The sequence below is a fragment of the Lipotes vexillifer genome, unplaced genomic scaffold, assembly GCF_000442215.2.
Source record: "Lipotes vexillifer unplaced genomic scaffold, Lipotes_vexillifer_v1.1 scaffold40, whole genome shotgun sequence".
Taxonomy (NCBI): domain Eukaryota; kingdom Metazoa; phylum Chordata; class Mammalia; order Artiodactyla; family Lipotidae; genus Lipotes; species Lipotes vexillifer.
Genome location: NW_006771578.1, coordinates 3,092,221 through 3,116,084, shown reverse-complemented (window position 1 = coordinate 3,116,084; position 23,864 = coordinate 3,092,221). Strand labels below are relative to the sequence as shown.

General features: G+C 38.1%; 1 protein-coding gene across 5 annotated transcripts in view; it reads right to left on the bottom strand.

Annotated features, from left to right (window-relative positions):
* TFDP2 (transcription factor Dp-2) overlaps positions 1–23,864 on the bottom strand; it is a 129,464-nt gene that overhangs the window by 67,138 nt on the left and 38,462 nt on the right. Inside the window, exon 1 of one of the 5 annotated variants that reach the window (XM_007446957.1) lies at positions 2,962–3,002. The exons of 2 other annotated variants lie outside the window; for them this stretch is intronic. The gene's annotated coding sequence lies outside the window, so the exon portion shown is untranslated. Of the gene's footprint in view, positions 1–2,961; positions 3,003–23,864 lie in introns of those variants that run through there. 2 more of the 5 variants (XM_007446956.1, XM_007446958.1) reach the window with 2 other exon arrangements.

The following is a 23,864-nucleotide window of genomic DNA, read 5'->3' as shown; positions in this document are numbered from 1 at the left end:
TTTTTTTTTTTTTTTTTTTAGATGCTAGGCAAACTCTCCAAGGCCAAGCAGGCAGCTGAGCCAACGTTGGAACTCATCAGTTTGATTCTATTTGTTTGTTTATTTATTTATTTATGGCTGTGTTGGGTCTTCGTTTCTGTGCGAGGGCTTTCTCTAGTTGTGGCAAGCGGGGACCACTCTTCATTGCAGTGCGCGGGTCTCTCTTGTTGCGGAGCGCAGGCTTAGTAATTGTGGCTCACGGGCCCAGTTGCTCCGCGGCATGTGGGATCTTCCCAGACCAGGGCTCGAACCCGTGTCCCCTGCATTGGCAGGCAGATTCTCAACCACTGCGCCACCAGGGAAGCCCCTGACACACATTTTTGATAACTGCAATCTATGATGCTGTCAAAGTTATGTTTCACATGTGAGGTCACCAACTTTTTTTTAGGACTGTCTATTCCATCAAAACTATACATTCTTTGGTCAAAATTATAAAAGTTCTTACTCTAATCAAACCTATAACTTGGTAAATCCATTTTAAACTCCATGTAAGTTGGTTATCTTAGAAAAAACTTCAAATGCTCCGTATTGCTATTCCTTAAAAAAGCAAAATGTACACAGATCGATTTTAAACTCAATCTTAATTCAAACAATGATCTGAAAAGTTTTGAAATCTCTAAATTCTATTGTCATTATTTGAAGCAAAGAAAATCTTCAGGGAAGCCCAGAGATCCTAGCTCAGAGCAAGAGACATTTTTAATAACTTTCTTGAATCTTGGTATCTTTCCCAGTCCTTTCCTTAGACCAACTAAACATTTAGAAAATCGTTTAACATTTGCTCAATATGCAAATTTTGAACTACGGTTCAAAGAATTTTTTGGCTATTATATGCTGTTACTAACTTTACAGTGTAGGGTAAGGCAAAATTTTAGTAAGTGCCTAATATGTGAAAGATCTAGCGCTCAGCACTGGTCTTCTAAGAGCTAACTTTAAGAAATACATAAAGTTGTAATGTATATAAACACACAGTATACGGGAGCATAGAACTTCACTACATGTTACTTGTAAAAGGACAGATTTTTACTTTACTCATTATGAACTCCACGAATTAAAAAACTATTTTTTGAACGCTTTCATTACATGCATATCACGTCCAAGCTCTTCTTATTCTTTTCAGAAGATAAACATTCCCCTCTTTCCATTAGCTTACTTACTCTAACCTTACTATCTTTTTTTTAAAGAGGGAAACTGCAACACATCATTTCAATAAAACTCAAAATATTTCTCCCACATTTCTTATTCAAAGATCTTTAGAAATAAGTCTCACGGCTTCACACTGAAGATAAAATAGTCTCTCACTAAATGCAAATGATGTTTCATACTGCAATTTCATTTTGAGCCTTAATACCTATTGTGTAATTACAAACTTTTGCCACCTAAGTATTCCTTATATATTTTATATATATAAGTATTCCTTATATATTTTATATATATAAGTATTCCTTATATATTTTATAGTGGCTTCGTTTTTTCCCTAGTATTCTTTATGACTTAATAATCATTTTTGCCATCACTTAAAGGCACTAAAATTAGCTTTCTCACATTTCCACTAATCACACGTAAAATTTTTAAGATTAAGAAAAGCTTCTTCAAAAAGTATGTTACTCAGAATATGTTACTCTATACTGTTTCTCAAATCCTGAATGTAAAAGAATAAATTTGAAATGACTAAGTTTTCTTTATTCACTGATTAAGTCAGATTTATGGCTGCCCCTCCCGTTTCCAGCTACTGTGAATTTTGAATGAAACAACCTCAATTGTAACAGAAGAAACATCTGTTGCTTTTTCTCTTCATCAGGGCTTTCCCAACTGAAAGAAAGCCTCTCTGCCTGACCTCCTCTCCCACTCCCCCTCCCCCCCCACACTAAGTTCCTTCAAACTTTTTTTTAAAGTACATGTATGATTGAAAATTGTACCGTGTCCACTTAAAATGTCATAGTTTACCTAAAGACATTCACTTTACTACAGTTCAAATAATAAGTAAATGTTATTTACATACATCACAAAACCAGAGATGTGACTGGGAGACTATTAATTATAACTAAAATACAGGCTTCAAGAGTATACTTGAAACGATCAGCTCAAGTTGTCACACATTCCAGGCTCACGTAGTTATTGTTTATGGTAAAGATTTTCTTCACAGGATCCAGATTCATATAGGATCTTGCACTCTATATTTTCTTTGCCAATCCAACGCGAACATAATGGCAGTCACTACCCCAAGAGGCAGACACCAAATGGTGCCACCCAAACTCTCACACTGTGCCTCATAATAAACCATAAAGCAGTGGAATGCACCGGCCCCTTTATGAGCAAACAATGCCTGAGCTTCATTAGAATACAGCTGACATTTTCAAAGCACAAATACTTTTAAGAAAAATGTACTAGGAAAAAAAAGAGAATGAAACAGCTATAAAAGCTGAAATGTTTTTGTAAGTGTCAGGTTTATTTCAAAGATCCTGAGGAAGCATATTTTGCTGTTGACAATTTCAAAGTTTTCAGTAAATGGGAAAAAAAATGTAGAGTTAGAGGCAAAGCTTATTTTATTAACTACTGGAAAGAAATGAAAGTAAAAACTCACATCTGAATTGCACTCACAAGTAAGAACCACGAAGTACCTTTAATATTATTCATTTCTTTAACTGCTTCTTTAGTTCTTGCACGGAGAAAATGGAGCTCCAGAATTATCTTTATATTTCAATTGATTTATATAAGTAACAGTGATAAACTAAGCTTACTCTACCCCTCCCCCCCACCCCAACCCCCATACCCTGTAGCTTTCCTGTCTGCAACAAGCAAGGACGTCTTGAATTCAGCGTGCTCCTGGCTATTTATCAATTTAACACTGCTGCTGTAGAAAGAATATAAAATAAACCCTGTAAAAACGCACCCAGCAGTAAGAAACAAAATGATCTCTCTTACCTGGTCTAATGAAGCATGCCTCTCACTGCAGTACCAACAACACTCTACAGTCTTTGTTACCATTCAGTGGAAACTTGAGACTGTGTCAGACGTGAGCAATCGAGCTCAGAAACACTCAATTTAAAATACTTCTCAGTAAAACTAAAAAGATGCTCAAGAAAATAGTTTCGTTACTAGCTTCTAAAAGACGTATGAATACTGTCCAATGCAACAAAGACACTTAAAAACGAACAAAGTACAGGTCTTACTGTTTTAGAAATAGGCTTAAAATAAAAGTGGTGAAACAATACAATGCCTAACTCCACCCTAACATTTTTCTAAAAATAACTTGAATTTTAGCTGGCTAAAAACCAAGGTGGAACTTACTTATGAAACCTGCATATTTCGAATTATACATGTCAGGGTATTTGCGGGCTCCGAAGCAGTCACAAAGCAGGAGACCTCAGTGCATCTTGAAAGCAGAGCAAAAGCACCATGAGTTTCAGGGGGGAAAAAAAAAAAGGAGGAGAAACTCTTGAAAAACTAGTCAGGCTTTTCAACCTGTAATAACTGTACAGCTCCTCTGGGAGCGAAAAAAAAAGTCCTGGTTCTGCCCCCTGAGATAGGAGGCTATGCTTCAATGCCAAAATGAATGACAGGCCCATTTCTGATATCAACAAAGAGCAGCTTAGTGGTGCTCGAATTTTTTTCACTTTCCCACACAGTTAGAAGTTCTAACTTTTTCAGGTTAGTACCTTTGTATCTAGGGTTAAGTACCTTTCTCCATTTTCTCGAGAGAACCCAATTATGTTGTCCTAGTTTTTTAAATGATTAATTAAAAATACATACCTAATTATCTTACTCAGTTTTTCCTAGGCAGGAAGCTGAACAAAAGATGACCTATTAAATTCCTTTCCAAATCTAACCTTTGCAGTATCAGATTACCATATGACTAATTATTAATATTAATAAGCTGTTCCTGCATCCCGACAATGGGCACCAAGAGAAACAAAAAGTAGGTAACAAACATAAAAGTAAGGTAAAGGAGACTATAAAATTTTCAACCAGCTCGGTGTAAAGATCATTTATTAAAGTACATGTCTCTGATTATACAAATTCAAAACAATAAACGCTCAGTCAACGGACATATGAGCCAAGCACTATTTTGGGCTCTGTGGATACAGCAGTGAACAAAAGCCAAATGAAAATCCCTGTCTTCAGTGGTTTATATCTCAGTTCCCTGAAAGTGTAACTCTCCTGGATGAATAAGGTACCTTTCCTTCTTTGATTAGGTACCACCTAATCTGAAATATTCCTCTCTGAAAGTATGTCTTGACAACAGCTCCAGCAGGGCAAGGATCTTGCGCTTGGTTTAGTGCTGTATCCCCAGTGGCTCAAACAGAGCCTGTTAGACACCCCAATAAACATATACTGAATGAAACAGATCAAACAGAGCTTTTTCTTAGTCAAGTTTTTCTTTGTAAACAGACTATGTACCACATATTACACTTACACACACACAGAGATATGTCAAAAATAATATAGCATAGGGTATAAATTAAATTGAGCTGCAAGTACATATTAGCTTAAAATTGAAAATACAACCTCTATGGCTCTGTATCTTTTCAGATTCTAAAATCTGTTTTCAATATCAAATGAGGTCACTATAATATTTGAGAAAAAGAATCAGTTAAAATTCTATACACTAAGGTTTTGTGGACTATCAGTTTTCAGAGGAGTTTTGAATAAAAAAAGAAGAAACTTGAAAATTACCCAGCATCCAATCAGTTTTGTGTATTAAAATCTAACATGGTTACATCTGTTTATATACCCACATTTGGAAATAATTTTCATCTCCCTATCCTGCTTCTCACCATTCTTGATCACCTTACCAGAAACCACACAGAGTAAATAAGCACATACCTCTAACCTGTGAGGTTAGCCAGAAGTGATCGCCCATGTCACGCAAGGCCAGGATATTCAGGGTCTAGATATTGTCATACCTACTCTGTCACAGTCTTAAAAGGAAATGAAACTTTCTAATACTCAGGCACTCCGATCCTACTACTTCTAGTGGTAGGAAGTAGGCAGAGCATCCCCTTCCCCCGCCCCCAGGGCTGGACATGTTCAAATACTCTACCTGGAATAGTTAGTATGTATTCTAACAATAAATTAACAGTAACCCAAGGTCAGGAAGACATTGTAATGACTGAGGTCAAGTAATGAATAAAATAACATGGGGCCAAAGTAGGATTCAATTGGTCCTGCAGGAGCAATGTTTTTTCTCCCTAACCATCATTCATCTTTCCTTCAACAAATACTTATTGAGCACCTACTATGTATCAGGCACTGAGCTAGGCAGCAAATTGACCTGCTCCTTATTGTCTGCTCCAGAGATCTGACCTTAAGCCCTTCTCTACCATGTTTACTTGTCCCTGTTTCCCTTCCTTGCCAATGCCCCCTTTCAACTCCCAAATTCTTCATTCACACTGCTCTTCAATCTACTCCCAAGCCTTTCTCAGCAGGCAGCTTGATCACTACCTTCTGTGCGCCTTCATGAGTGTACGACACATTGTGGGGAAGTTCATGAGTCTTCCCACTGGCATAATAAAATGCATCTTATGTAGGTTCCCAAACAATTTCTCCTTAATCTTAGATAGAAAATCTACTTAAGGGAATTCCCTGGAAGTCGGTGGTTAAGACCCTGCACTTCCACTGAAGGGGGCCTGGGTTCGATCCCCAGTCAGGGAATTAAGATCTTGCAAGCCGCACAGAGTTGCCAAAAAAGAAAGAAAGAAAATCTACTTAAGCATTATATTATTTACAACTACTGATTATCTAGCAAACACCAAAGGGGACAAGCCATTCTCTTCCCCAAGTTTATAAGCTAACTTATTTGGACTAGGGTTTGCTATGTCTATTGGCCATCTGACCAAAGATTAACCATATTTTACAGATACATCTGTGATTCTATAGGCAGAAATTACACTATGATAGCACAATAATAGTTTTCTACTTGCCCCATGCCTGCTAAATATAACTATCTACCAGATCCATATCATGAGGGACATACTTATTCACATTTTCAAGTAAAATGTCTAATCTCCCTGATGAGGGCTATGCCTAAAGCAAAGAGTTCCTGCTACCACTCGCATGGGTGTGTGTCGGTTTCTTAAAAATATCATATAGTATTTTTCTACGCACTCTCATGTTTACTGCAGCATTATTCACAATAGCTCAGACGTGGAAGTAATCTAAATCTAAACTTCCAGCTATCAGATGATTAAGTTCTGGGAATCTAATGTATGTACCGTGACCGTAGTTAACTTCACCTTTGCACCTCCTCTTCTACCTTTTAAATGTAGACATCTTTCAAGGTTCTGCCCTTGATGCTCCTTTCTCCAAGATTTATATTTCCTCTTTGGAGGACATTACCCATTTCTGTGGCTTTATCACCTCTATGTAGAGGACTACAAAAATGTATACTTCTAGTCTTGGGCTTCTCTGCTCTAAACTCTCATTGCAATGGCCTATTGGACATCTCTGTCTACAAGTCCCATGACGTCAACGCAACTTCTGCAGGATTGAGCTCCACGTCTACTGTCCCAAAGCAGCTCACCCTCCTACATTCCCCATCCTTGTTACAGGCATCATCATCCTGAAAAGAAAGTGATTTTCTATTGTTGCCTCTTCCTCACCATCCAAATGACTACGTTGTTTCCAGTTGTTGTTTTTTTCTAAAACACACATCATTTCCCTGATTTAAAAAACAAAACAAAAGAAATAAGAAATACAACTTTTGATGACCTCCTGATGGCTAGAGCTGCACTATCAACAGTGGTAGCCTTAGCCATATACGGCTATTTAAATTTAAACTGATTAAATTTAAATAAAATTAAAAATTCAATTTCCAGTTGCACTAGACACATGTTAAGTCCTCAACATGTGGCTAACAGCTTGCAGATACAGAACATTTCCATCATCACAGAAAGTTCTATTAAACATCTTTGGTCTAGACAATAACAGCAAACGACCTAAGACTGCTGTCTAAATTTTCCTCAATCTGGCCCCTTTCTAAACTTATCTTCTACCAAAATCCCTTTGCGTGCGTGCTTTAGTCACAGCTGAATTAGCGGAGCCGAATGAATCAAGGCAAAGGCTTTCCAGGATGAGGGAGGCATTTGCCAGTACCTCAGAGAAGGATCTATGGAAAGGGAAGAAACCAAAGGCGCTAGAGAGGACAGACATAGTTCACTAAAGCCCTCACAAGTTAGGAAGGGACAGAACTTTAGACCAAAGATTTTCAGCCCTAGAGAAAGAATATGTTACAGTGGAGAAAGCATGAGCATTGGAGTCATAACACTTCACCCAAATTCAGGTATTAGTTGAGTTATAAGGTAAGGAAACTCAACTCATACTAGTCTGACTTGAAAAGAAATTAGTTGGCTCAACTGGCTAGCTCACCGAATGCAAGAAAAGGTTAGAGAACCAAACTAGGAGGGTCAGGGGGCAACAGGGTCTCAGGAACTCTCAGGCTGCTAGGACTGGGTCTGTCTGACTCCTTTCTTTTACCTCTGATTTTTCTCTCACACCAGCATCATTCTCTTTCACTACAGATCAGTATTCTTCAGCTGGTGGGAAACATCGTCATTGACGTGTCACTAGTTTTACATCTTACAGATTCCACTAACCCTCTCTCAGCCTGTGCCTTAACATACCAGGAAGACATTCATTGGCTGAATTTGGGTCAGGCGCTCGTCCTGGCCAGTAAAATGCTGTCAAAGCGATGATGTGCTGGGGAACAATCAACTGTGGCCAGAAGGACATAATCACGAAAATGTAGTAGCTAGGTAGATGAGGAAGAGATCTGTGGAGGGGTTTCCAGGCATCTCACAGATGCCACTAAAATCTCTAGCTGAATCATTTAAATATAAGAGAGTAAATGATTTGCCACTAATCTAGTAAAAGGTAAAGTCAAGATTTAGCTCTAGGTTTTCTGACTCTGATGTCTGTACTCTTTTCATTAGAATATTCCTAAATCATCAAAGCGTTGGGGGCGGGGTTGGGGGGCGGGGTTGGAGGGTAGGTGAGGGTATGTTATCCACTTATCTCTTTAAGGCCACACTGTTCACTTTGTAATAGACTCTTCCCTAAGCGGCAAGAACTTTGGCTTTCAAACTTCCTTCCCTTTTCAGAAACTTTCATTTTTCCCTCTTCACTGAGTTCATCTTAACGTTTAAGATGCAGAGATCTTTCCTTTCTAACTGCTGCCCAACTAAAAACATCCTCCTTTCCATCTGACCGAATTTTTTTAAAGTGTGATATCCATAGCTGCTCTCTCACCTTTTTACAAACTATTAATTATATTTCAATTCTTAAAAAGTGCACCAAGTACCTCCTACATGATACCTACTGTGCTAGGCACTAGGGATATAAAAATAAAGGGCAGAGTCCTTAGGCTCAAAGAAACGACCCAATTTGGCTTCTCTCCAAGTGCCCAAATGAAACTGTACTGTCTAGAGTAGACAAGGAGCTCTACTTGGAAAATCAAGGTACACTTATGCTCCATAACATTGCGAATTTGACCTTGCTGACCTCACAAATCTCATGTTCTTAATACCATTAAAATTATCCTCTCTTGGCTTTTGTAAAGATTTTTGTAAAGACTATTCTCTGTTTCACTCCAACCTTCTAGGCTGGTTCCTTTTATTTTTTTCTCATTACTTGTATTCTAAATGGCTCAACCACGGCTCTCTGTTCTTACTATATTTTTGTTTTAGAAGGTGACTGGCCACAAAATTTATTACCCACACTGGGTTAACCATTGAGAGTTAAAGGGGGCACACTATTAATAATTATACTGGGATACAACTGAAGCAATTTGGAAAAACTGGATCATATGGATTCCTGCTTAAAAACCTTCAGTGGTTCCCTTCTCCAAATCTTTAAGCATAGCATACAAAAACCTATTTAGAACTAATTGTCTCTTATAGATAAAATGCACACCTTTATTATGGCCTTCAACCAGTCCATAGAGTACACTCAGACTACATTACATCCAGTGGAGAGTCTCACTTGATTTCTTCCCCATTCAACAGAAATCTCATTACTTCCCCCCACCCCGTCAATGTGCCCAGAAACTAAGCCCAATTATTCAGATGAGAAAATGGAGGCTTACCACATCAAATAACTTGTATAAATGCTACAAAATGGAAGAACTATGATTCTAATCCAGTTCTTAAAGTCCACACATTTAAAGTCTATGGATATTAATTAGAGATATAAATTCAATGAGTAGATGTAATCAAAAGGCTTACTAAGGGCTTCCCTGGTGGCGCAGTGGTTGAGAGTCCACCTGCAGATGCAGGGGACGCGGGTTCATGCCCCGGTCCGGGAAGATCCCACATGCCGCGGAGCGGCTGGGCCCGTGAGCCATGGCCGCTGAGCCTAAAAAAAAAAAAAAAAAAAAAAAAAAAAAAAAAAAAGGCTTACTAAAATCTAGTATTGTTCTTTATGTCAAATATTAGTTCATTAATGCCAATTAAACTATTCCAGATGAGAAAAAAATAAAGAAAATCATTTCAGTTCCCCTGCCTAAAAATCTCTGATGGTTCCCTCATCAAATAAATCACACTAGGGCTTCCCTGGTGGCGCAGTGGTTGAGAGTCCGCCTGCCGATGCAGAGGACGCGGGTTCGTGCCCCGGTCCGGGAAGGTCCCACATGCCGCGGAGCGGCTGGGCCCGTGAGCCATGGCCGCTGAGCCTGCGCGTCCGGAGCCTCTGCTCCGCAACGGGAGAGGCCACAGCAGTGAGAGGCCCGCGTACCGCAAAAAAAAGTAAAATAAAAATAATAAAAATAAAAATAAATCACACTACACCCTTAATGATGGGATCCCAAATTGCTTTTCAAGGTCTATTTCCCACAACTCCAGAGGCATGAATTATTTACCATTCCCTGAGCAGCCCATGACCTTACTGTTAAGCTCTCAATATTCTTCACCTGGTAAACTAGTATTCCTCCAAAATCATAAAATGTTACCTCCTCAATTAAGATATTCCTAATTCCCTAAAGCAGACCTGGTCTTATTTTAAGTTCCCATATTCCTATTCCCACATCATATTCCTTTGTAAGTTACATGTCTGTGAATTCCTCCACAACAGGTTTTTGGCTCTCCAGCCCTCCCATTCCATCCCTGTACCCTTCCTGTCTAAAAAACTGTCTTGTACACAGTATATATTCAAACAATACCTATTAAACAAATAAATGAATGAATAAGTGTCCTTTACTGATCAAATACATTCAGTTGCTTCCCATCTGTTAAAAGAACTCCACTGACAGCAGAAGAAATTTTATCTGCTTTTGCCTGCTTTCCAGGCTCTTAATGATCAGACCCAGATGAATTTTTATAACTAATAACTTTCCATTACTAATTATCATCAACTAGCTGTCCTCTCTGTTAGTAATCCACAATTTTCTGTAATAGGTTCCCAAACATGCCAGAGATATTGCTGCAGTTCTGTCCTAAAAACTCATGCTGGAAAGAGGATTCTGAGAAGATGCCAGAATAGGAAGCATCAGGAATCCATCTATTTACCTGGGCAACAATTGCACTGGCAGAATCTGTCTCATGGACAGATTCTGAAACTCTGAAACTCTGGAGTCTAAGGAAGTCTTGCAACTTCCAGAGGAAGGCCTGGATGGTAAATTTCAGCTAATTTTGGTCAATTTATAGCTGAGGGTGCAGTAGTAGCTACCCCTCCCCCAACCCCAGCCATGTGGCTGGCAGCTGTACACTGTTCCTGGAGCAGTTTGCACACAGCATGTGGGAGCCAGGGTGGGCAAAAAGGGCCCGGTCTCCAAATATCAGGCATCCATGTCCTGGTTGGGGACTGCTGCTTCTGCTCACAGAGGTGCAGACAAAGAAGTGGGCAGCACTGCTGTTGTACCTCCTCACATCATTCCACCCAGCCCCCACCAGCCCCCCTCCAGCTGAAGTGACTTCCAGGGGATTGAAAGGACTCCTGGCCTTCCCTCCCTCCTTCATTTTTCTCTTTTTACCCTTTCCACAGCCAGGCATTAAAGACTAGGACATTGCTTATCTGGGAAAATTAGAAAGTGACCACACACGCCCAGGGAAAGGCTCAGAAAAGACCTGAGCAGACCTTAAGTTTACACCTCAGGCTGATCCTTGGCACAGTGACAGCCCACAACAACTTTTTTTTTTTAAAATGAACAAAGCCAGTTAACAAACAACAGCAAACCTTGGGGACGAGGGAAATTCTGATTTCCAGAGTTACTACGTTATTAGATCTAAACACCCAGTTTTCAACAACGAAAAATCACAACCGGAAATTATGGCCAACTCAAGGGGAAAAAAGAAATCAGCAGAAACTGTCCCTGAAAAAGTCCTGATGGCAGATATATCAGACAAAGACTTTACAACGGCTGTCTTAAAGATGGCTGCACAACATTATGAATATATTCAGTACCCCTGAACTGCATACTTAAAAATGACTAAGGCTGTGAATTTTGTTACGTGTATTTTACAGCAGTTTTAAAAATTGAAAGAAAAAAAGAAACTCACATAGGAGTGGGGACAGAGGGTATATGGGAAACAGCTGTATCTTTTGCTCAATTTTGCTATGAACCTAAAACTTTGCTAAAAATATATACACAGCGTATTTAAAAAGTATACAACAGGACTTCCCTGGTGGAGCAGTGGTGAAGAATCCACCTGCCAATGAAGGGGACACGGGTTCAAGCCCTGGTCCAGGAAGATCCCACATGCTGCAGAGCAACTAAGCCCATGTGCCACAACTATTGAGCCTGTGCTCTAGAGCCCATGAACCACAACTACTGAACCCACGTGCCAAAACTACTGAAGCCCGTGCACCTAGAGCCCGTGCTCCACAACAAGAGAAGCCACTGCAATGAGAAGTCCACGCGCCACAAAAAAGAGTAGACCTCACTCGCCGCAACTAGAGAAAGCCCAGGCTCAGCAATGAAGACCCGATGCAGCCAATAAATAAATAAAAATCTTACTTCAGCCACTTACTAGCCACATGACTTGGGCACCTCATTTAACATTTTCAAGCCCCCATTTCCTCATCTATAAAATGATACATTACAACTATCAATAAATGTTTTTTACTCTAATATAGATGTAAAAAGAAATCAGGATCATAAATGCCATTCTGACCAGAAGACTAAAAAGGAAGGATTATCAAACCTCAATAAATATTCTCTAAAACACAATCATGACTGCATAATATTCCACTGTGTGGATGTATCATATTTTATTTCCTTATAAATGGATATTTCCACAGTTTCCATATTTTTGCATTAATAAACTATTATGTAATAAGCACTTGTACACTCAAATCTTTTTCTTTTCTAATGACAAAATCCTGGAACGGTTTCCACTGGGTGAAAGAATATAAATTACTTTAAGGGGTTTGATAGGTATTACCAATTTTCTCACAGAGTGCATGTACTGATTCACACTCCTAAAAGAAGTAGATAAGAAGAAATGAATAAATAGGATAAGAAGAAGTGGCTATGAAATGAAGATAACCAACTTTTCTTACCTTTGCCAACACAGGTCATAATCTTAAGAAAGTCTTTGCTAATTTGATAGAGGCATAAGATTTTGTTTTTAAATAGCTTTTTACATGATGTCCAAAATACTACACATGTACAATGCAGAAAATTATAAAATATATGAAAGCACATAGGAGAAATTTAAAATCATCTATAATTCAAACACCCAGAAACAGTTATAATTAATGTCTTATATACATATATCAAGTCCTTTTCTATGCTACATATTTTTCTTCTTCTAAAAAGGGGGGGAATCATACTGTATATGCTGGTTTAACTTTTTGAACTTAATAAACTGCTTAGTTTATAATAACTATAGAATACCACCATACAAGAGTGTCACAATATACTCATTTATCACACTGCTGCCAATGTTTCATTCTTATCAACAGTGCCATGGTAAACATTCTCTGTTAAAATCTTCCCACAGATCTTTCTTTAATTAGGATAAATCCACAAAAGAAAAAATGTTGAGTCAGAGGTTGCATATTTTTAAGATTTTTGATAGGTACTGAGCAAATTATCCTCCAAAGAGGTCGTATCACTCTATGAGTTCCCATAATTTCCTCTACCTCCCCAAAGTGAGTATTAACAAAAAATTCACTTTGCTAATATGACTGGCAAACATCGGCTTTGTCATTTAAATTTGCATTTTGATTACTGGTTAATTGAATATATATTCATATTTTTATTATCCATTTGCATTTCTTCTGTGAATTTCCCACTCTGCTGCCCCGTTTTTTCTTGTAATGCCAATATTTAATTTATATACTTGTATGACATTTAGCTATGGTGTTTACTAAGCCTCCTTTGGTCTCTAGCAGTTTCTCAGATCTGCCTTGTTTTTGAAGATCTTGACAGTTTTGAGGAGTACTGATCAGGCATTTTGTAGAAAGCCACTCAATCTGGGTTTTTTGGATTTTTTTTTTTCCTCATTGTTAGGCTAGGGTTATGGGTTACTGGGAGGAAGATCTCTTCACATCATATCGAGGACACGTGCTATCAGAATGACTTATGACTACTAATGTTAACTTTGAGGATCACCTGGACAAGCTGGTGTTTCTAGGCTTCCCCACTGTAAAGTTACTCCCCCGCCCCCTCCCCATATAGACACAAGTCACTCTTTGGAAGCATTGCAATAAATGTAGCCACCACTCAAGGAGAGGATGGAGGGTTAAAGCTCTACCTCCTTGAGCGGGGAGTAACTACACAAATTTTTTGCAATTCTGTACGGGAGACTTGTCTCTTCTCTCCCACTTAATTATTTAGTCACTTATTCATATGACTATGTACTTGTTTATTTTTATTTTATACTTTAGGTTAAAATCCAATGTTAGGTTATTCATTTTGTTGCTCAAACTGCTCCAGTTTTGGCCACTGGGATCTTTTTCAGGTTGGCTCCTGTGTTGCTTTGGCATGTTCCACTTTTTTTTTTTTTTTTAATATTTCCTTACTTTCTGGTACCATGTTCATTTTGTATATTTCCTGTGCAAACATAGATTAGCTATTTTTCCAAGGCGTCCTGGATGCTTTTATTGGAGAACGGTATTAGAAACCAAGATCTGGGCAGTAAGTGCCATTACTGGCTTTTAAAAACTCTAAAAATATTTGATTGAAATGGCATTACATAACTGTTATTTGCTTTGGAAGGAATTGTCAACTTTAAAATACTTATTTTTCTCTGCTAGGAATCTGGAATAACTTTCATTTATTGAGTTGTTAAAAGACAAGACTTGCCTTGTGCTAAGTTGTTTCTTAGCATAATAAAACAATTGCTTTTCTGTATATCACAGCAATGATAGTAATTTATATATCACTAGTATTTTCTCCATCTGCTAATGCAAATCTTCCAGACCCTCCAAAGTCTCCAACAGCCCATGGGATTTCTGTGAGCCTTGAGAGGAGTGAGCCTCAGCCTTGGCTGCACATTAGAATCACCTCGGAAACTTAAAAATCTCATGTCTAGTCACATCTCAAACCAATTCCATTGGAACCTCTGAGGGTGGGAAGTACCGTTCTAAAGGTCTCTGGTGATTACAATGTGTATCTTAGCTAGAGAAACACCACCTCAGTCTGTTTCATGGCCTCAATGAAAGCTCATTTCCAGTAAGTACTGCTGAGCAATGCTGCCTGCGGTAGGCACAGATCACCTCCCCCTTCCTCTGCAGAAACACCAGGCATCCATAACATGCCAAAGCTTCAAGTTTTGCCTTTTTTGAAATAAGGAAGAATATTTTGCTCCCTTACTAGACTGCCATATAAGAGATACACATAAGCAGCACTGCTTGTGTCTTAACAAGATGATTCTTGTTCAATTATGTTTTAAAAGATAACTGTTTTGTTGTCTTCATAAAAACCATACCCACCCTATTTTCATAGGGTTCACACATGAGTTGAATAGGTCTGGCCATAAGACAAAACTTAGTAATTACCACCATGCAATATTCAGAATCATTTCCCCTTTCCAAAGACCAAGATTTTTCTTAAAGGTTCAACCTCTTTTTCCCTCTGAGATACGATGAACATAATCATGGCAACATCAAAACCCACACCCAGCTCAACTCCTGACTGACTGACTCAATCCCACAGGCAATTGCCCTATCAGAAGTAGAAGTGTGCCCATTTCCATGTATAAATACTACTTATTTCAAGCTCTACTATGCTTCTGTACAAGGCGTCAGGCATTAAATTAAAATTGTAAAACACACACAAAAGGGAAAAATAACCCACTGCCAAGAAATATAGCAGCCAATAGAAACAGACTCATAGGTGACCTGGATGTTGAAAATATCAGACAGGGGCTTTAAAATAACTATTTAAACGTTCTCATTATTAGACTGGAAGAAAAATGTTTTCCTATCTTTAGTCTTTAATCACTTGAAAAGATAATTGAGAGTCTAAACCAGAACACTAATAATGTATTACAGGGCTTATAACTATGTAAAAATAAAACGTATGCTAACAATAGCACAAAAGAGGAGAGAGGAAATGGAAGTATACAAGGTATGGTATAAATTCTTTGAAAGCAGACTGTAATAACTTAAAGATGTACACTCTAGGGCAAACCACATTAACAAACTGCAGAACAAAAATCATATGATCATCTCAATAGATGCAGAAAAAGCTTTTGACAAAACAACATCCATTCATGATAAAAACTCTCATCAAAGTGGGTCTGGAGGGAACATATCTCAACATAATAAAGGCCATTTCTGACAAACCCACAGCTAAAATCATACTCAAAGGTGAAAAGCTGAAAGCCTTTCCTCTAAGATCAAGAACAAGACAAGGATGCCCACTCTCACCACTTTTATTTAACACAGTATTGGAAGTTCTAGTCAGAGCAATCAGACAAGAAAAAATAAAATAAATAAAAGGAAGCTAAATTGGAAAGGAAGAGGTAAAACTGTCAGTTTGCAGATGTCATGACACCATACATAGAAAACTCTAAAGTTGCCACTAAACAACTTTGAACTCATCAATGAATTTGGTAAAGTGGCAGGATACAAAATTAATATATAGAAATCTGCTGCATTTATATACACTAACAATGAATCATCAGAAGAGGAGAAATTAAGTGAAAAAAATCCCATTTACCATTGCATCAAAGAGAATAAAATACCTAGGAATAAATTTAACTAAGAAGGTAAAAGAACTGTACTCGGAAAACTACAAGACACTGATGAAAGAAATTGAAGACAACACAAACAGATGGAGAGATCACTATGTTCACTGGTTGGAAGAATTAATATTGTCAAAATGAACATACTACCCAAGGCAATCTACAGATTCAATGCAATCCCTATTAAAATACCCGTGGCATTTTACACAAACTAGAATACTCCTAAAAGACCCCAAATAACCAAAGCAATTTTGAAAAAGAACAGAGCTGAAGTTATCAAACTCCTTGACTTCAGACTATACTACAAAGCTACAGTAAACAGAACAGTATGGTACTGACACAAAAACAGACTCATAAATCAATGGAACAGAATAGAGAGCCCAGAAATAAACTCACATACTTATGGTCAATTAATCTATAACAAAGGAGGCAAGAATGTACAATGGGGAAAAAAAGGCAATCTCTTCAGTAAGTGGTGCTGGGAAAACTGGACAGCTACATGTAAAAGAATGAAATTAGAACATTTTCTTACACTGTATACAAATATAAGACCTGAAACCATGAAACTCCTGGGAGAAAACATAGGCAGAACACTCTCCGTCATAAACTGTAGTAATATTTTTTGGATCTGTCTCCTAAGCAAATGAAACAAAGTAAAAATAAACAAATGAGACCTAATTAAACTTCAAAGCTTTTGCACAGCGAAGGAAACCATCAACAAAACAAAAAGACAACCTACTGAATGGAAAAAAATATTTGCAAATGATACAACCAATAGGGGTTAATATCTAAAATATATAAGCAGGTCATACAACTCAATATCAAAAAAGCAAAAAACCCAATCAAAAAATGGGCAGAAGACCTGAATAGATATTTTCCCAAAGACATACAGATGGCCAACAGGCACATGAAAAGATGCTCAACAATGCTAATCATCGAGAAATGCAATCTAAATCACAATGAGGTATCACCTCACATCTGTCAGAATGGCTATTGTTAAAAAGACCACAAATAAGAAGTATTGATGAGGATGTGGAGAAAAGGGAACCCTCATGCACTGTTGGTGGGAATGTAAATTGATACAGCCACAACAGAAAATAGTATGAAGGTTCCTCAAAACACTAAAAATAGAACTACCATTTGATCCAGCAATGCCACTACTGGGTATATATCCAAAGAAAATGAAGACTGCAATTTGAAAAAATACATGCACCCCAATGTTCATAGTAGCATTATTTACAATAGCCAAGATAATGGAAGCAATCTAAGTATCCATCAACAGATGAATGGATAAAGATGTTTCACACACACACACACACACACACACACACACACACACTGAAAATACGACTCAGCCATAAAAAAGAATAAAATTTTGCTATTTGCAACAACATGGATGGACCTAGAGGGTATTATGCTCAGTGAAATAAGACAAAGACAAATACTGTATGCACTTATATGTGGAATCTAAAAAATAAAACCAATAAATGATTATAACAAAACAGAATAAAACAAAAACTTAAAAACAGGTATAACAAATAAGCAAAAATAGAATGTAAATTAAGTGGAATCACAAAAAAAATTCAATTTATCCAAAATAGATCAAGAAAAAGAAAGAAACAGAACAGGAAACAGATGGGATATAGAGAAAAAAATTAACAATATGGCAGATTTAAATTCAAACATACCAATTATTATACTAAATATAAATTATCTAGAGACCCTAATTAAATCCAGAGATTCCCAGAACAAAGAATGTTACCAGGGATAAAGACAGGTATTACATAATGATAAAAGAAAACAGCACAAACAAATGAACAAAATAACACATAACAATCCTGAATGTGCATGTGCCCAAAACCAGAGTTTCAAAATATATGCAGGAAAAACTGAAAGAACTCACAGAATAGAAAAATCAACATCATGATTGGAGACCAACATTTCTCTCTTAGTAATTAACAGAATAAGCAGACAGATAGAAAGGATACAGAAAGTCTGATCAACATTAGCAATCAACTTGACATCATTGATATTTATAGAACACTCCACTCAGCATCAGCAAAATCCACATTCTTTTCAGTGCACTTGGAACATTTACTAAGCTAGACCATGCAAAAGATTGTGAAGCAAACTTCAAAACTGTAAAACAATTCAAATAATCTCCAAAGGATGTTCTCTGATAGCAACAGAATTGAACTGGAAATCAGTAACAGAAAAGGTCTCTGGAAAAAAATCTCCAAACATTTAGAAACTGAACGACACATTTTCAAATCCATTGACAGATACAAACTACCAGAGCTCCCTCAAGGAAAAACAACCCGAATAGCCCTATACCTATTATAGAAATTGAATTTCCAGTTTAAAACCTCTTCGCAAAGAAAACTTCAGGCCTACATGGCTACATACAAACTCTTCCAGAAAACAGAATAGTAGAAAACACTTCCCACATCATTTAACAAGGCCAACACAACGCTGATACCAAAACTAAACAAAGAAATAATAAGAAAATTCCAAGCCAATATCCTTCATGAACCTTAACAAGTCTTAGAAAGGAATGAAATTCTAAGACATGCTACAACACTGATGAACGTTGAAAACAATATGCTAAGTGCAATAAGCCAGATACAAAAGGACAAATAATCTATGTTTCCACTTATATAAGGTACCCAGAATCACCAAATTCAGAGACAGAAATTAGAACAATGGTTACCAGTGGCTAGAGGAAGGGGAATAGGGAATTATTTTTTAATGTGTAGAGTTTCATTTTGAGATGATGAAAAAGTTCTAGAGATGATGGTGGTGATGGCTGCAAAACACTATGACTGTACTTAAAGCCACCAAACTATAACTTGAAATTGGTTAAAACAGTAAATTTTATGTTATGTATATTTTACCACCATAAAAAATCCTTAACAGAACTTCCCTGGCAGTCCAGTGGTTAAGACTCTGCACTTCCACTGCACGGGGCATGGGTTTGATCCCTGGTCGAGGAACTAAGATGCCACATGCCATGTGGCACAGCCAAAAAATTTAAAAAAAAAAAAAAAGTACCAAAAAAAAATCCTTAACAAAATGTTAGCAAACTTAATCCAGCAATAGATAAAAAAGGATAATACATTACGAACAAGTGGTATCTATCCAAAGAATGCTGGTGGACATAGATAATGCAAAAGAATCTACAAAAAAGCTATCAAAAGTAATAAATTTTAATAAACTAATGAGTTTATAGCAAGGTAGCAGGCCCCAAATATACAATAAACAAAAAACACCAAAAAATAGTAAACTTCACTGCACATAGATCATACCACAATAAATCTGACTTTACAAAACAAAACAACAGGAAACCAAATAAATAATAGTGGTACCACTGAATCCCCTTATCTTGTTCCTATCTTAAATGAGAATGTCTGTTTCTAATGGAACTGTATTAAATATAGTATGTTTCTAATGGAAATGTATTAAATATAGTATTGACTAATAACTTAATGATAGACATTTTAAAAATATATTTTAAAATATCTTTAATCCCTAGATCATAAGGATATTCTTTTATTTTTATTTATTTTTTTTTTTTCTTGCGTTATGCGGGCCTCTCACTGTTGTGGCCTCTCCCATTTGCGGAGCACAGGCTCCGGACGCGCAGGCTCAGTGGCCATGGCTCACGGGCCCAGCCGCTCCGCGGCATGTGGGATCTTCCCGAAACGGGGCACGAACCCGCGTCTCCTGCATCGGCAGGCGGACTCTCAAGCACTGCGCCACCAGGGAAGCCCAAGGATATTCTTTTAAAAAGTGACCAAATCTTTTAAAATGTAGCCTGAGAAGTATTTCAGACAAAAATATGGTTCCTCTTTAATCTACCTATGTAAATATATTAATGGTAATTTCTTAATATTAAATGAACCATCCTTACTTTCCTGAAGCAAATTCTGGTTCATGGCATATAGTTCTCTTAATATAATGTTAATCTTATTTGCTAATACTTAGGTTTTTTGCTTCTATAGTTGTGTAATTGGTTTATAACTTTCTGTACTGTTAAGTTTTATTTATGAGTTAAATCAGTTTTGTTCCATGTACTAGAAGTCTTTGGTTTTATACTTTGCATGCTTTATTGGCTGGATTATCTGTTCTTAGAAACAGGGAAAAGCTTGCCCATAAAACTGTCAGAGTCTTTTTAGTCTCTGTCAGAGACTGTTTAGAGTCTTTTTTAAAGTAACTTCTTTGGACAACATTTGCTATTTCTACCAACATAATTAGAATTTTCAAGTTTTCTACTTTAAAAAACAATCAATCTTGGTAATTGATATTTTCCTCCAAATAATTTTTTATCAGTATTTTCAAATTCTTCCACATAATCATTATATGATACTCTGTTAATTTTAAAAGTCCTCTAATATTTCTAATATTTCTCTAATATTCCAATATTTTGCTAAGTGACTTCCTAGAGTTTATTATGGCCAATCTACCTGTATCTTTCAATTCTACACTTTTCTATCTTCTGATTTTGCTCAATTCTGTTTTTATTTTTATTACATGCCTCCTGTTGCTAACCTTTGGCTAAATTTGGGAGGTGGATACATTTTTTCTTTCATTTAAAAATAATAAATGCAGGGCTTCCCTGGTGGCGCAGTGGTTAAGAGTCTGCCTGCCAATGCAGGAGACACGGGTTTGAGCCCTGGTCCCACATGCTGTGTGGAGCAACTAAGCCTGTGTGCCAAAACTACTGAGCCTGCACTCTAGAGCCCGCGAGCCACAACTACTGAGCCCTAGCGCCACAACTACTGAAGTCCGTGCACCCTAGAACTCATGCTCCTCAACAAGAGAAGCCATGACAATGAGAAGCCCGTGCACTGCAACGAAGAGTAACCCCCACTCACCGCAACTAGAAAGCCCACGCACAGCAACGAAGACCCAGCGCAGCCAAAAATAAATAAATAAGTGAATAAATTTCTTTTTAATTAAAAAAAAATGCACATATACAACTTTGGCTGTATCCTATAAATATGTGTATATGCGTGTATTTATATAAAACAACAATTTGTTATTTTTAATAGTCATTGCAGTTGAGGTTTCTCCCTTGATTTAATAGCTATTTAGGAAAAGAAATGCGAAGTGGACTTCTTTCATTAATTCCAAATTTTATTGCACTGTCGCCAGATACAGTGGTCTATCAAAGTTCTGCTTTGTAGACTATATTGAGATTTTTCTGTTTTTTAGCATGGTTACCTTAAAATGTTCCATGAATGCTTGAGGAGAAGGGGTATTCTTTGTAAGGTACCCAGTGATAGAGCTGAAGTAACCTGAGGAAGGTGTTCACTTAGTGGGGTGGCAGAGATGAGAAATTAGTTATAAATAGATTAAGCACATAAGTAGACATATAAAGGATAATGGGATCCAGAAGAACAACTTCTAGAAGAGTGTTTAGCTTTGTAAGGAACTACCAAACTGTCTTCCAAAGTGCCTGCACCATTTTGCATTCCCACTAACCACGAATGAGAGTCCCTGTTGCTCTGCATCCTTGTCAACAATTTGGTATCGTCAGCTTTCTGGATTTTGCTCATTCTAAAAGGTATGTAGCACTGTTTCACTATTGTTTTAATTTGCAATACTTTAATTATAAAAGATATTGAGTGTGTTTTTATATGCTTATATGCTGTCTGTACACATTCTTTGGTGACGTGTCTGTTTGGATCTTTTGCTCACTTTTTAATTGGGTGGTTTGTCTTCTTGTTGTTAAGTTATTTTTATATTTTGGATACAAGTCTAGGTAGTAAAGAATTTAATCTTACCCAAAGACAGGTCTGCCATTTGCCCTTAGCTCCTGGGGGGTAATCTCTAAACCCTTGGAGTTTATTTATTTATTTATTTATTTTTACTGTGTTGGGTTTTCGTTTCTGTGCGAGGGCCTTCTCTAGTTGTGGCAAGCGGGGGCCACTCTTCATCACAGTGCGCGGGCCTCTCACTATTGCGGCCTCTCTTGTTGCAGAGCACAGGCTCCAGACGCGCAGGCTCAGTAGTTGTGGCTCACGGGCCTAGTTGCTCCCTTGGAAAGTCTTGTCTGATAAAAGTGTCTTTGCTTAACTGGGGGCATTGGGCCAGCCACATAGTAACAATATAATTTAGGGTGGAGGCTCTGAGTAACATCAACAGTGAGATTTAGGTTGGGGGCATTTGGGTCATGTGGTATCAGCTTGACCTCCTGAGGAACTGGAGACTTAAATCTGCCACATGAGTAGCTGGTCATGATCAAATCCCAATAAAGCTCACATGAGCTTCTCTGGTTGGCAATACTCCACATGAGCTGTCAAACATTAATACCAGGAAAGTAATGTTGTCCATGACTCCATGGGGAGGACAACTGGGAAACTCCACATATGCAACTTTTCTGGACTCTGCTCTACGTGCCTTTTTTTATTTTTGCGTTGCGGAGCACAGGCTCCGGACGCGCAGGCTCAGCGGCCATGGCTCACGGGCCCAGCCGTTCCGCAGCATGTGGGATCTCCCCAGACCGGGGCACGAACCCGTGTCCCCTGCATCGGCAGGGGGACTCTCAACCACTGCACCACCAGGGAAGCCCCTCTACGTGCCTTTTTACTTGATTGATTTTAATCTGTATACTTCAGCTGTAATAAATCATAACCGTGAGTATAACAGCTTTCAGTGAATTCTGTGAGCCCTTCCAGAGTATTAGCAAACCTAAAAGGTGGCTTTGGAGAACCGTGAATTCACAACTGGTGTCAGAAGTTAAGGGCAGCCTTTTGTGCACTATTCCCAAACTTTGCAATTGGCTAACTTCACTAAGTCCTTTGTAAGATACGTTTTGTTGTATCTAAAAAATCATTGCCACATCCAAGGTCACCTAGATTTTCTTCTATTTTTCTTCTACTAGTTTTATCTTTTTTTTTTTTAATTAAAAATTATTTATTTATTTGTTTTTGGCTGTGTTCAGTCTTCGGCGCCATGCGCGGGCTTTCTCTAGTTGCAGCAAGCAGAGGCTACTCTTTGTTGTGGTGCGTGGGCTTCTCATTGCGGTGGCTTCTCTTGTTGTGAAGCACGGGCTCTAGGCGTGTGGGCTTCAGTAACTGTGGCACATTGGCTCAGTAGTTGTGGCTTATGGGCTTAGTTGCTCCACGGCATGTGGGATCTTCCCAGACCAGGGCCCGAACCCGTGTCCCCTGTTTTGGCAGGCAGATTCTTAAGCACTGTGCCACCAGGGAAGTCCCTATAAGTTTTATCTTTTTATGTTTACATTTAGGACTATGATCTTTTTTTTTTTTTTTTTTTTTTTTGTGGTGCGCGGGCCTCTCACTGTTGTGGCCTCTCCCGTTGCGGAGCACAGGCGCCGGACGCGCAGGCGCAGCGGCCATGGCTCACAGGCACAGCCACTCTGTGGCATGTGGGATCTTCCCGGACCGGGGCACGAACCTGCGTCCCCTGCATCGGCAGGCGGACTCTCAACCACTGCGCCACCAGGGAAGCCCTATGATCTATTTTGAGTTAGTTTTTGTGACAGGTGTGAGGTCTGCATCTAGTTTTTTTTTGCACATGGACTTCAATTATTCCAGCCTCATTTGTTGACAAGACTCTCCTTTCTCCACTGAACTGCCTTTCCTCCTTTGTCAAAGATCAGTTCACTGTATTTGTATATATAAATAGGTCTGTTTCTGGGCTTTCTATTCTGCTCCATTGATCTATGTTTCTATT